This window comes from Thermobia domestica, chromosome 3 (genome assembly GCF_964235325.1).
Source record: "Thermobia domestica chromosome 3, izTheDome1.hap1.1, whole genome shotgun sequence".
Lineage (NCBI taxonomy): Eukaryota > Metazoa > Arthropoda > Insecta > Zygentoma > Lepismatidae > Thermobia > Thermobia domestica.
Window position 1 is genome coordinate 339,635,113 of NC_137456.1, and position 14,577 is coordinate 339,649,689.

Below are 14,577 nucleotides of genomic sequence, written 5' to 3' on the forward strand. Positions count from 1 at the left end.
GAGCGAGCGCTAGCGAATGAAGGCGGGTTAGAGCCCCGCATGGCACGTTGTTTTCTATATTCGTTACCAACAATTCACTTTCTTTTCTCACATAAATCACTTCCAATTACCTTTTGTTTTGTATAAATCCCCTACTGCTCTAAAAAAAATGTGTTCGATACTTTCTTGACTACTTGAACATCACTATCAAGTCATTTCTTCCGTAAATCATCCTATTTTTTGCTAGTTTTGGCCCTCCAATACTAAACAATTACCCTACTTTTTAGTGCAAATGGAAATGGAACTTAAAAAATCATATTATTAGTTATATAAAGTACCGTCAAATAATTTGAATTTTTAAACTTACAAATTCTTTAAAATCTAGAAGTAAATCATAATATATTTAAAATAAAGTAATTAGTCATTTGGTTCTTATAATTTGGAAGATAAAGTAAAGAAATGGAAATAAATTCCTTCCCGGGAATTTATAGGCCAGGGTAAAACCCGGGAATATTCCCATTTTTAAATTCCTTCCCACTGGGAATATTCCCACTGCCCATCACTAATCGTCAGCCCTGGCCAGGGTACAGCTTTACTTGCACCCAGGGGTAAAAGTGAATTTGAAAAGGTAGGGAGACGCATGAAGTCCCCCGTACTTATCTTTGCACATTGTAATTAAGTTAGAAAGTGGCGGGATGCCACGGATATTTCCTGGAAGCGAGGGGACGGCGCCCACCCACATTCCCCACACTTTTACCCCTACTTACACCCATGACTATATTCGTAGAAACCAAACACTGAAATGCACCAAACACAAGTTCTAACGACTAAGCTATTAGTTCTCACTCTATGCCTTAAATATTTATTTAAATAGGCCTACATTTCAAAAGTGGAAATCATATTAAGTTAAAATAATAATTAAGTATGTAACTAATTGTTCATTTAATTCGTTTCTATATGATTTATACATTAATTGTATGGAAGTGGCTGGATCCACACCCAAAGAGAGGAAAGAGACAAGAAACTATCAAGATGTGGATAGTATTTCGTATATGACGTCATTATAATTTTAGCCAATGAAATTTGTTGTATGATAGAGATAAGTTTCGGCATGGTTTCAGCGGAAAATTTATAATTGAACGCCATTTTTTATTGTTTGTATTGGGTGTGAATTTAATTTTCAGTTCTTTTTTCGAAAAATTATTTGTCGAGACTGAGTGAAGCATGTTGCAAACCACGCTATATAGTTTATGTTCAGGTGTAGTTCTAATTTTGATAGTTGAAATATTTTCTAAACATTTTTTGAAATTATTTACGTAACTGGATCTACCAAGAAACGTGACTAGGCCTCTTTGAAACTCACTATTGTGTAGTGTGTAAAAGCTAATATGCATGTTTTAGTTAAGTAGTTACTTATTAACATGAATTGCCTGTTATTGTTTTAATAATAAAATAGTTCAAGAATTAAACATTCGGGATATTTTTGGAACTGGGGGATCTTTCCTGTATTATTTTATGGTTATGGTAGGTTAGTTTAGGTCAGGTTAGAATAGGATATTTGGGGCATTACTCGAGCAGACGGTTCTACCAAATTTTCACACATTTATTGCAGCCACGAACCAACTAAAAAGCACGAATGCTATCTAACCGAGTCTAAACTCAAACCCCGAGCAGAGCGAGAGTGTTTGTCCGTAGGGAGCAGGCGCGTCAGCGACGGGTAGGGTTCATACTCTTAAAGGAGGATAGTGGAGAAATACATAAAATATCCGCAATAATTTTTACGTGGTGATTTTATCTGAATTCGTACTTTCTTCCTATATTTTCTGTGTTTTTGATGGTTTAGGCTAGGCTAGGTTCGGTTAGGTTATGTTATGTTAGTAATTACACTTACGTAACATCAACTCATTTCTCCTGTAAACATGGTGATTTTACCTGATTTTGGCCTCCTAGTTCCAAAATTATCCAAAACATTCGTGTCTAGGACACGCGTACAGGTTTATAGAGAGCATTAGAAAAAAATGTTGAAAATCTAACAACAAATATTTAAACAATTCCCTACTCTTACAAAACATTGTGCATGGTAACATGATATGCAATCGGCATTACTTGAGCAGACTGTTCTGTCAATTTACATTTTAAGGTTAGCTTAGATTAGGGCGAAAAATGTTTCGGCATTTGTGCTGTATCGCGAGACTATATAACATTCGAAGAAAGAACAGGCCTATGTTTAGCAGAAGGGGTCCAGCTCTTTTTTCTAAAAAATGGTACAATTTTGGTAATTTCTGTTCGCATTAGGTTAGGTTAGTTTGTTATGTTAGTGTCGGGGTCCAGCATAATTTTCCAAAAAAAAATGATGGAATTTTGCTGATTTCCACTAATATTAGGTTAGTGCAGGTTACCTTACATTAGTTTAGATTAGATTTGGTTACGTTGTGTTACGTCTAAGTACTTGTATCATCCATTTCTCCTGTGTTTTGTACGTGCTTCTGGACCCCTTCAGCTAAACATACTCCAAAAAAGTTACCAAAATGTTCCGTTGGTTAGATTATATTACATTACGTTACATTAGTCTAGGTTAGGTTCAATTACCTCCTAAAATAGATGCGTGGAAAAGTTTACAATTTGTAATAGAAAATTACTATTTGCAAATAAATACGGGGTCTTTGTTTAGCGATGGGAGAGCCAGCTTTTCACCTACTGTTTTGCTATACTCTACTCAGATTCGGTCGTTTTATGGTTCCATACGATAAATTAGGTTAAGTTACCAATATTTAATTCACATAGTATTGCCGAGCGAGCGTTAGTGAGTCAAGGCGTGTTAGAGCCCCACAGACACGTTGTTTTCTGTCTTCGTTACGAAGAGTTCACTTTCTTTTCCCATGTAAGTCACTATAAAGTTCAAGTTCGGTAAACTAGAAGTAAATTAGTTAAAATTTTCATAACACTTTACTCAAACATCGATTGCCAGTCAACACTATCAACATTTCTGTAAACCATCCTTTTATTTATTTTTGCCAGTTTTTGCCCCCCATCCTTAACCTGTTACCAAATACGGCGTTCGGATACGGCCTTCGACAAAAACTAAGGTGCAAAAAACAAACCATCTTGTGCTACATAACCACTAAAAAGCACGAATGCTATCTAACCGAGCAGTCAGTCCAGGGCGAAGCTAGTGGTCCCGCAGGGGGTGCGTCCGAATAGAGTAGGCGCATTTTCAATGCTGGTTATGCGCGTGAGCGAGGGTAGTGAAAATAGATGGCTTTTGAAATAATATTTGTTATGGTTTCATACAGTATGAGTTTTTAATTATTGGAATTAAGAATAGTCCGTCATGAAAATTACGGTAGTTGTATGGATGAATTGAATGAGTACATATGACAAAGGATTGTATAGGATATTAAATTCCACTATCGGAGTAAGTTTTCAGAATGTAGGAAACCAGTATTTCATCTTTACAAGTTTGAAACAATTACAACTAGGATTAAAATGATTGCGTGCATATCAAAGACGACTGTGTAACAAACTAATACCATCTGCGAAGTATATCTATAACGATGTAGGAAACTTAGAGCTCCCTCGTGACTAAGCGGTTAGCGTACACGCCTTTGGTGTGGGAGACCCAAGTCCCATTTCTGCGCGAGCTCATGTAGTTCGGATTACACGTTAAATTGCAGGTCCACGTTTCATATAGCCTCGCTGCTCAAAGGGACGCTAAACTAAAATCGATTTGAATCGATGTAGGAAGCTTGTAGTTTTTCTTTACAACAATAGAGTTACTAGTGTGAAACCAGTACAGGTACTCTAGCCTGTGAGATTCTAGGCGATATCAAGTGCTTTTTGCGCTGTCTTTGATTATGTGCATTCCCCGTCGTTGGCGCGCCTGCTTCCTGCAGATGCACTTTTTCGTTACCCCGCAGGCCACCTAGCACAAGTTAGCGTGTGCTGTTTCCGCGATCGCATTTGTCGCATACTTTCGAACGCGTGTTTATGTCCATAAGGGAAAATTGTCGTAAAGTGAATCTTCACCCATGAATGCAAGTCCTACTTAAGAAACAGTTTTTAAGATACTAGTAAGATATTAGGTACTAGGATAGCGCATAGTCATTTCTAGGGCACATTAGTTTGTACGCATATTGTGTTTGGTGTTTATACACGGAAATGAACGTTTTAATTTTACGTCGCATGTTTGTGCTCTTTGGGCTAAAGGAGACGTATAATTAGAAAACAGTGTGTGGAATGGCAATATGGGAGTAACCAAAATAACCCAGAGAAAACCCACGGGCACGGTGCTGTCCACCACATCGAAACAGATTTGGCGCACGAGAGCTATACCGCCAATTCACCATGCCTTCCTCGTTATGTACTAAGTATTAAATATTACCTATGAGTTTTACAAATTCTGCTATCCTTAAACTTAGTGCCCGCCGATATAGTTATCATATATAGTATTTTACCGTATGTTTCTTGCAGCTACAGTTACTGTTCCTTGCAAAAGTGTGAAAGGACGCTAGATTCGGTGTGCCCTCTCATTCTAAATAGTTAACACTTTTGTATGTTTAGCTTAATACCATGATTTAAATTTTTGTGTGCCACCTCTTGCAAACCAAGTTTATGAACAATATGGCCTATTGTAGTGCGAATCACGACGGAGGTTTGAAATCAATGCACTAGGTGGGTACGCAGTTCAATCATGCAGGATAAATCCTTACAATATAGGCCATTTCTACCAACTTTTTCAGCTCGAGGAGAGTGGAATTACTGGACCATACCACCAGTTTTGGCTATTTTGCTTTTATTTAAAACTTTTCTTGGAATTGATACTCTACATTGATTTGTTTTAAAGTGTACCGCCCATGATAATAATCTGAGGCTAAGGAAGACCCTAATCATGATCACAAACGAAATGGTGCTATGATGAAAGTAGGAGAAACCCGACAAAACCTACCCACACGGTGTTTGACTACCACTAAGCCCACTTGACGCGAGCTGGGTTCAAACCAAACATCCACACACTCTGATGTACATTGATTAACTTGCTCTGGTTCCTTTGCATGTGCAAGGATATATAATGACTTACGGAATAGTAACGACAGTCCATAATAACAACTCTTTTTACGAATTCAGTAGTCTGTTTCAGATGTAATTCAACTATAAACGGTCTTATCTTGTATCTCGAATGTTTCGAGACTCTCTATGTTTGAGTTGTTTACTATATATCGTAAAGCATCGATCAACAATTATTTCATTCTACTTTACTTCCTAATTATTTGCATATACTGTTCTACTTTGTACGCTCGGTCGTTCCAAATGGACTCTTAGTAATGCACGTGTTACTAAACAATTCATCCGTATCTCACGGAATAGGTATTTTAACTACACGAAGCTAAATTGAGTCAATACCTATAGCTGAATTGTAGGAAATCTGTATAAATCCTTGCACGGAAACTTAAGTTTTGCTATAATTTAGCTCCAGCCCAAAAGTATAGGGGCTACAGTGGCTTAGTGGTAGAGCCCTCACCTACGGTGCGTGGGGCCCTGGTGATCTAGATGCAAGGAACACTTTAGTTGCATATATTATTACTATTTTAATCAAGAAATCGTAGTAATGTAATAAAGTGAAAATCTCAACTAATGGCTTATCAGTATTAAGTGGGTATGCTAGCTTTTTCATGCCATCATAGGCAGCTATATAATCGAAATATAGTTAGGAAATTATATAATGTCAGTCGTAAATGTTAACTATGAAACTGTGTTTGTAAAGCGACAATGAAACACTCAATTGAAATAAAATATCCACGTCCGACAATCAACTAAGAAAGCAGTAATTGCTTCCAGTTATTTTAAAAAATCTGTGCTTTGGCATTTCAAACGTTTATTTGGTAACACTGAACCATCGTAGAGACTTTGCATACGTATATGCTTCAATATCTCCTGCAATTTTGTAAACCTTATATGTAAACATTCATGTGTGTAATGTCCGATCCCGTTCACTTTTCACTCATGAGTAGTTGATAGGATAGTTCGTCTGTTTACCTGGTGTACTTATTTTGATTTCCTTGAATGTATTTTTTCCCCCTACAATTAGTACTGAGTGTATAATTTTGTTTATTTATTTATTGTTACATATGAAGTACGCTGTTTTTGGTGTCCTGCACAACCGTACTCGTACAAAAGTAACGAGAACCGACTATGGAGAATCTATCCTGGAAATTCCATCCCCCAACGAATGACAAAATGCTTTGCTCTTGTATCATTATTCTTGTGTTCTTATAATAGATATATTTCTACATATATAAATGACCTTCATACATGTAGATTCAGTTCCGTGGGGAATGATTGATTATTTGGTTAAATTAAAATCTAGCACAAAACAGTAATTTACTAAAGGAATGTATTGATGGAGACCTCAAGACCTTACATTGTGTAAGAGAAGAATTTTATATCTGTAAGTAGATTTGACATATTTTTCGATAATGTAAAATTTTAATTTCACTATGTGAGTTTATGCGGGTCAGATGTTCGTAATGCACGATCATACACATTCATCTCGTATATTTGGAAAACGTAATCAGACTAGGTTAGTTTAATTCTTTTTTAATAATTTTCTGCTTTAAATTTTGAAGTATAAAAGTGGGTAGTTGCTCTTCCCGCTGGTGTAGCGGCTAGCGCGCGCCTTTGCTTACACGGGGGTTAATCTTTAAAATCGCGTACCATTAACTTTTGTTTGTGTTGCTTCTCATCTGGAAAGAGGTGTAATCTCATGGAACGGAGTGGGGAGGGGGTGCACGGTGGCTCAGTGTTAGAGCGTTTAACTCTGGTACGTAGGGTCTCTGTATTAATTCCTGTCCCAAGTAAGTTTGTGGTAGACATGTCCGTGGGTTTTCTCGGGTACTCCAGTTTCCTCGCAAAATCCCATTTCACCAATTTTTTAATTCATTACTCACTTGCGTTAATCATCCGTCTCCTTTAGCTTCAAGAGCATAATTGTGGAAAGTTAAACTGAAAGATTTTGTCCTCTATTTGAACTCGAAACCCGGATTAACTGGCGATACGTCTGCCAAATCACTCACAAAGGACTCCTGATTTTTTTTTTTTTTTAAAAAAAAGGACTGATCTTTACATACTTGGTAATATAATTGTCAAGAGCCATTTCAGAAGGAAAAAAAAAAAAAAACAGTTGCACAAATGAAACCATTATACAGAATTACATATGGACAATTTCAAAATATTGCAGAGTACAGAAGAACTAATTTAGTCCAAGTTAGTTTACTACGACTTTTATTAGTCCAAGTTAAAGAAATGCAACGACTTAATTTGCATATCAGCAAGAAAAGTGAATAAAGATACGAATTAATTTAAGTCCACTTTGGTTCTGACCCATTTATACATAAATAGATACCAAAGATATTTCTGATTTCAATAAATGCCTCTCATGGGGTTTGTATAACCCCTACCCCCCCAAAAAAAGTACAGCACTTCGATGTATTTTACTAATAGTAAACATTATTAAAACGAAACAATATTTAGAATTTTTCTTTGATTGCAATTGCATAACAATAATAACAAACTATAAAGAAATCACAAAAGAAACATTCATAAATTTATAAAAAGAACAAAAGTTGCTTTTGTAGTATAATCTCTTTGAGTACTGAATGAGGAATTTAGGTCTGAATTCAATACGAATAATATTTGGGAGTGAAACGTGATAACCCACAAATGTATGTTTATCAAGATTTTACGAACACTTACACTTTTACGAACATTTTTGTGTTTTGGTTTAAACCAGTTGGTTTTTTTGAAAAAACCAGTTGGTTTAAACCAAGGTTTAAACCAGCCAACCCTGGTACAAAGTAATATGTTGAGTTTTAAACCATGTACCCAAGAGCACAGTTTAGTAACTATAGCTACTTTAAGTATTGTAATTTCAAAAGATTTCAGTGCCATGCCTAATTTTGGGAAGTAGGTAAATAATACGTCTTACTCATTGTCGAAAACAGTGAAAAAATTCAAACTCGAGACTACATTTTTTATAAATGTAGATAATTTACGTGTGATTTGTAATATTACAAATATGTAGTGCTGATAACTATAAATCGTTCTTTGCTTTCTTCCTGGTGTAGTAGCAGCACGCGTGTTTTTGGCAAGCGAGATATCGAGTCGTGGGAGAGCATCGAACGCACTGCAGTGGTTCCAGATGCTACTTTAAATTGTAGGTCTCGCCTATAAAATCTAGCTGCTGATAAAAGGCATAAATACAAATTAAGTAACCAATCAATTTAGATTGTTTGTATTTTTCCGGAGATAGAAACAACACACAACAGTACTGTTAGAAAAAAAGTACAAAATTAAGTGCTTATAGTTATAAAATTACTTTGAATTTTAATGTGGTCTTCCCCTTCATGGTGATGTATGGGAATGTGTTTTCTTTTCTTTTTTTCCTTCTGTTCTTAACTAATGTTTTCTAAAAATATCTAGCTTCGTTGCAACCTAAATGAGTTTTATATTTTAGTTTAAATGTCTCTCTGTTATGTGAGTAAACTGGGCTATTTATAGCTAAGCTAAAAACTGATGTGGTAACAAAGAAGCGAAACATATATATTACAATACGATCCATACTACTACTTAGATTTGTGTTCAAAACTTTACTATACTGGTTTTTAATGTGTATCCTGACGCTATATCCTAGAAGTGTTATTGTGTTCCAGATGGAACATATTTCTTTGTAATGCCTGTGAAGCGTACGGATTTCGAATGGAGTAACTTCTGTTTTTCTACATCATAGCTCCCTGTGTTTTAATGCAATTTGTTTCTTTTTGTTTCCTGATGTAGGTGAACGCTGAGAATTGCGCCTTTATCGGGGACAGAACCTGGGTATTCATATTATGTGGGTACCTGAAGGATTAATATAGCATATCGGGTTTAGACAAGTACAGGGTGCGGCACGTAAAACCGGCCCGTAAAGTGAACACATAAAATGAAATGTAATGTATTGAATATGATTAACTACAACACATAAATGAAATGTAATGTATTGAATATGACTACTCACCTTCACAGCAGCCTTCACAGCAGGTGCTGAAAGTGTCCTCCGCCCACTTCAACACACATGTGACACGATTGAGAAGATTCGTATATACCTTTGTCAGTTCTTGTGTTGTAATGCTATTGGTGACATCCTGGATCCTGGTCTTGAGTTCTTCAATTGTGTGTGGATTTGTTTCGTATACTCTTCCCTTTAACAGTCCCCATAAGTAAAAGTCACACGTGGACAAGTCTGGTGACCGAGGAGGCCACAAGCCTTTGCTGATTGTCCTCTGGTGTAAACATCTCATGCACAAGGGACAATGATGCAGCTGATGTGTGGCATGTTGCACCCTCCTGCTGAAAGTAACATAACTGACACTCCTCTTCGGTCAAGTGTGTATAAAACTCCTCCAGGATTCCCATATACACGTCACTGTTCACTGTTGACTTTCGAGGACTTCTTGTCATTATCTCCTCCATCTGCATCTTTAATTCAGGTGTGCAGACAGATGGTCATCTGTTCCTGGGAGCATTTTGAACCGATCCTGTACGCCGCCATTTTTCAATCAATTCCTGAATGGTGCTTTTTGCTGGCACAGAACGTCCTGGAAATTTCTCCGAAACAAATTCTTTGTTTTCACAAAAGATCCAGTGAGAATGAACCCTTCAACAATGGCAACACGCTCGGGTATCGAATACGGCATTATCACACACTGACACTCATCCGGCTTAACACAACGAGGCCTTTTTCTCAACTGGTTTCGACAAGTTTCACTGGCTGCGGTTGCACGTGACTGCTGCAGGTCACGTAAGTCGACCCGACCTCGACACGCCATCTCTTGGTAGGAAGGTAGATTATTTAAGTGTTGCCAAAAACACAATATACCAGAATATTACGACGGGACGGTTTTACGTGCCGCACCCTGTACTTATCTAGTTTCCCCATTCATGTAATGGAATTATGTTTTATTTTCCAGTGATTTCTGTCTCTGCGCTCTGACCTTCATCTAGAAAAGATCCGTTAGGTTGAAACTTCTACAAAGTTTGAAACTCACATTGAACTTCTATAAAGTAACATTTTAAAAAAGAATCTATACATGGTATTGTTTTATTTGAGAGTAGATAATTTTTGCATTTGTTACTAAATAAAACTAATAATTGTTTTTTACAGGTGTAAGAAGAGAAACGTATTTACAAAGGAGCTAGCAGTGAAGAAGTATCGACACTGATAACCAATGAGAATACATTGTTATTTAGAAGCATTTAAAAAAAATCGACAGGTACATAAAAATCTAAACTTGCTCATACTTCTATACACGAGGACAAAAATAAAAGGGAAAAATACAGGAAATGGTATGTAGTCTATTCGATTGAGTCGTCTATGACTCCTACAAAGTTCCCACTCAAACTAAATAATCAAATTTACTGCTTTTTCATGGTCCAAAAATTTTCAATTTCAAGATTGAAAGGTTCGTTAATGAACGCACAACAGCACGGTATGAAAGCTTTTCTTCCTTTTTTCTGTTAACTTTTAACCGTGTCCACGTATATTACTATGTTTCGATAGCCAATCTCGCATCGTAAGATGATAATGGTTTGAGCAACATTTTCAGTTATGTAGCTTAAATAAAAATTAGGACTCAATCCTCTTTTAACCACATTCCTGAGAAACCTATCCTTCCATTTTTACGTCGATTGATTGTGACGATTGTTATACTCTGAAGACTGTAAAGAAAAAGATTAGTACGTGTACAGAATCATATTACAGTAACTGTAATTCCTCAAGTCCTTTGCACTACCTAGCCTTTAATTCTCCCCTGGAGCCTTAATCACGAAGGTTAAAAACAAGACGGAAATAATAAAAACATCAGCCAAGTAAAAGCAACAGACTCGCCAGGGCTGAACAGTGTCGAAGCAGCTGGTCACTTATTTAATGGAGAAGCAGCATGCTTTAATACGGTGGATGTAGTTTTTGTATTCTTTTGATCAGACATAGAAGGTTGCCAGCTCATATCATAAATTTTTATTTGTGTATTGTGAATCACGTTGATATTCTGTATATCGGAAAATTTTCCTTGAGACAATGAGTCACATGAGCTGTGTGAATTTTAAATTATCCAAAAAGATCTTATGGATATGGATATTATTATAGAGGTTCAATATACCTCTATAATAATAATTTTTTGACAATATCCAGAACAATATAACAGTCCTTGTTATTTTTATTCCGTCAAAGTCACCGTCCAGTACATCTATACCATTTTGATAATGTTACAAATAATTTCAAGTGAAATCCATGATGTTATTTTAAACATGTTTACAAAGGTTACTGTTCTTTACACGAATAATATTTTTATAAAAGTACATTTATTTTTATAAAAGTACAAGTAATTGTACATCCATTGATGCAATAATGTTTTATCTCTTTAAGGAGGTTACTGGTTACTATACCTACACAATACATTTAAAGTTTTCAAAATATGATTAACGCCCAAGATGTAAATGCAGCACTAAATGTTCTTAGAAAAATCACCAATGACAATAGAGGAAGTAAGTAACGATTGGGGATAATTCAAAATTCAACCCCAATACTTTCACTTAAATAGCATAATTAGCATTTAATACTAATTCCTAATGCTTTTTCTTCAGTTCGCGACTTGTATTATACGAGAAGACAGATTTGATTTAAATGAAAAAAATCGATTTAAATAAAAAAAAAAAAGATTTTTTTTACACCTGCACAGAAACTTTAAATAGTGTTCAACCTCATATCTGCCTTTCCACTGTCCCGAAACAAATTCCATGGCAAGACATACCAATAGAAAGGAAGGAAAATCGCTCAAACTCTAAGACAGAAACTGCATTTACTGTGTGTGTGTGTGTGCGTGCATAAAATTAACTACTAGTATTACTTTGAAATTCCTAACTATATTTTAGACCTAGTTTTAACAGAAATCTTTATACAAGAGAATTTGCTTTAAAACCTAGTGAGAAATGCACAAGCCGAAGTGGCAAATAGGAGTGCAGCACAGAATTGGGGCGTCGAATGTCCAACTTGTATCACTGTCATTCACATTATATTACATCAATAAAAAAAGTCGATCCGAGTGTATATATTGTAAAATGAAAGGAAAACTTTGAGTTTTACGTCCCAAGATTATGCCGGCTAAGGTAAGCGAGACGGTGGTAATGAGAAATAGTGATAAGAAGGAAGTGGGAGAACCACGAATAAACCCACACACACGGGGTTTGTCCCCCACAAAGTTCACTTGGCGCGAGCTGGGATCGAACCAGGGACCCCCAGCACCAGAGGAGACCACTGAGCCATCGCGGCTTCTGTACATTATATTGTGTACGATACCCCTGTGAAGGACTATATGGTAAAGATGATGTTATTATGTTATTTTTATCACTTTGATTCAACTTGAGGTATGTTGAAAGAAAGTGCAAGTACTTAATATTATTCCAAAAGACCAAGACCAGTAAATAAACAAATAAAAAAAAAAGATGCATACATGAGTACATTACCTGTAACATGAGTTATAATGACGAAGCCGTAAAGCAAGCTGTCTGGTCTTTACGGTGTAATACTCCATAAGGAAACTATAATAAAATAGGCCTGTAATAGCACTGTGGTAAGGAAACGTGTGGTCATAAAAGTGTCTCAAAGAAGTGGGCATGGGGTTCTGTACCATAAAAAATTTTTTTCCCACTAATTTTGTTTATACAGTTCTTTCCATTGACGATGCACATGCTCCCTACGGACGCACCACCGGACGGTTAGCAGTTTTTTGCTTGACAGTCTTTATAGCATATGTCATAACGAGGGGCATGAGTTAAGCCTTCCAAAAATCAATCCGTACACAGGAATGAAACTCGTCCCGCAAGAAATGTTTCAAGGTCGTAAGGGTATATTTCATCATAAAAAAATGAAATGCATCGTAACATAAGGTATGATCTCAGAGTCTTAACCTGCATGATTGTTGTTATATTAAGTTCCAAATCAAGCAGTCTTCCTTTGTGAAGTAATTTAAGGTGCTGATTGAGAATAATAAAAACATTTCCCTTTCACTTTTTTTTGCCTTAAATGATTCCCTAAGATTCTAGGTCCTTATTAACCTGGCACATGCCCAAATTATTGTGCATAGGTTCACAATAAGCATGCAAACTGATGTACCCAGGAAATAACTACGTGCTATGCTAATACCATGAAATTCACTCAAAGTGCCTTAGAAATCGTTTCTAAGGGTAGGAGTAAAATTTGTGTGTGCCAGACACAAATACGCGTCCGGGTGTGTCAAATAAACGACTGTAATATATATATATATATATATATATATATATATATATATATATATATATATATATACATAACTTGTGTTAGGAGCAGTTAAAAGCGAAAATGCTATCTAAGTGAATCAGGCCAAAAGCGTAGCAAGGGTGCCCGCACCAAGGCAACAAGCGCGTTAGCGACAGAGGTGCATATTCACAACGACAGTGCATGTAAACATAAAAGATGTCGTACATGGTGCAGAAATACTGCGCCGGCAGAAATTAGTAGGGTTAAGTGCTATATCGCCGGACTAATCTTAGGAAATTTGCCGGGTTGGAGAATTTATTTAAGTTTGTGAGGAAGAATGAATGAAAGTCAGGTAACGGGAGTAGTAAAAGCTAAGAAAATGGTTGAGTTTGTAAGTTCTAATCGGCAATGTATGTGGAGGTGGATGGACTATTTCGCGGAAATAATGGCGCGTGTATTTTAAGGCGGTCACATATCATGTGCGAGTTATATAGAACTATTGAAAAATAACGAGCGACAGTTGTTGAAATTTTACGAAAGACACGGTATGTAAAACAGGCGAACAGTGTGTGGTAAATGGGAAATGAATTGAAAATACAGAAAAGAAAATGAACATATTTTCAGCGTGGGAAAAGGGTATATGGGATTCATTTTCTTCTTAAAATTGCAATAGTTTGCAAGCCTCAGTTTTGAAGGTAAGCGACTTCTAACTCAAAGGCAATGTACGTCTGCACAGTGTATAGAAGCTATATTTTATCTTTACAAGTGAAACGTTACTAGTATGAAATCATGACAAGTCATGGTTTGTCCAAGCGGCCTAGCCCGAAAAAACCCTGTGGGTTTTTTTCGGATTGCACCCATCTAAAAAACCCACCTGGCTTTTTGTTAGTATATTATTGGTACAACTAAGGTGATCACATTGAAATTTCCCCCCCCCCCCCAGATTTTGGACTTTTCTTGGGCGAATTAAATGCTTTCACGTTAAGGTACACACTAACATTCAACATAAGACCTTCATAAATTTCTAAATGCAATGAATGAATTACAAAAAGAAAGAAAAAAAACTTAGCTTGGGATAATTGTGGAGCAAATTAATGTATGGATTATGTTTATAGCCTGTTTGAAGTAAAATAGAAAATACTTTCCGTGAATAGTGTCCTTCCCAACTTGGCGACATCGAGGTTTTACGGATTTAAGGGCATAGGTGCAGCGATGTAAATACGCTAGTTGTTGCTCAGGGCAAGAACTCGACTTAGCGCCCCCCAAATATTTAC

The 14,577-nt window shown here is 36.4% G+C and overlaps 1 long non-coding RNA gene across 1 annotated transcript in view; it reads left to right on the forward strand.

The window, feature by feature from the left end:
- Nucleotides 1-1,004: 1,004 nt before the first annotated feature.
- Nucleotides 1,005-14,577, forward strand: part of LOC145681255 (uncharacterized) — a 92,485-nt gene continuing 78,912 nt past the window's right edge. Inside the window, exons 1-2 of the long non-coding RNA XR_014130754.1 lie at nucleotides 1,005-1,237; nucleotides 10,175-10,356. This is a non-coding gene — a long non-coding RNA (uncharacterized LOC145681255). The remainder of the gene's footprint in view (nucleotides 1,238-10,174; nucleotides 10,357-14,577) is intronic.